Source organism: Hetaerina americana, unplaced genomic scaffold, assembly GCF_022747635.1.
Source record: "Hetaerina americana unplaced genomic scaffold, ioHetAmer1.1.p SCAF_2, whole genome shotgun sequence".
Taxonomy (NCBI): domain Eukaryota; kingdom Metazoa; phylum Arthropoda; class Insecta; order Odonata; family Calopterygidae; genus Hetaerina; species Hetaerina americana.
The window spans coordinates 110,998,869-110,999,411 of record NW_027286763.1 but is presented as its reverse complement, the minus strand read 5'-3'; positions in this window follow the sequence as shown (position 1 = coordinate 110,999,411).

Sequence of the window (543 nt, the reverse complement as noted above, 5' to 3'; positions counted from 1 at the left end):
TAAGAGAATGGAATATTGTTCCCAGTTCTTTTGACTTGCTAGGATTCTTCTCCAGTTATGGAGAAGACTATGCAATTAAATGTTATTTAGCATTAGTTAAAATTATTATAATCATTAAATCTATCCCTTTCAAAATTGTACTTCGTGACCGTGATCTTCGGAGGGAAAGTATCCTAGAAGAAAGATTTCCTCCATATATATATATATATATATATATATATATATATATATATATATATATACATATATATATATATATATATATATATATATATATGCTTTCGTAGACGTAACACGGAAGTGCCGAATAGTACAATACACAGTAACACACAATATAGAAACACAAAAAAAGAAGAACACTCACACGTTATTTCTTGATATTTCGACGGAAACAATCCGTCTTCCTCTGAAGATATAGAAGTAATGCTTTACTGTAATGCATTACTTCTATATCTTCAGAGGAAGACGGATTGTTTCCGTCGAAATATCAAGAAATAACGTGTGAGTGTTCTCTTTTTTTGTGTTTCTATATTATGTGTTACT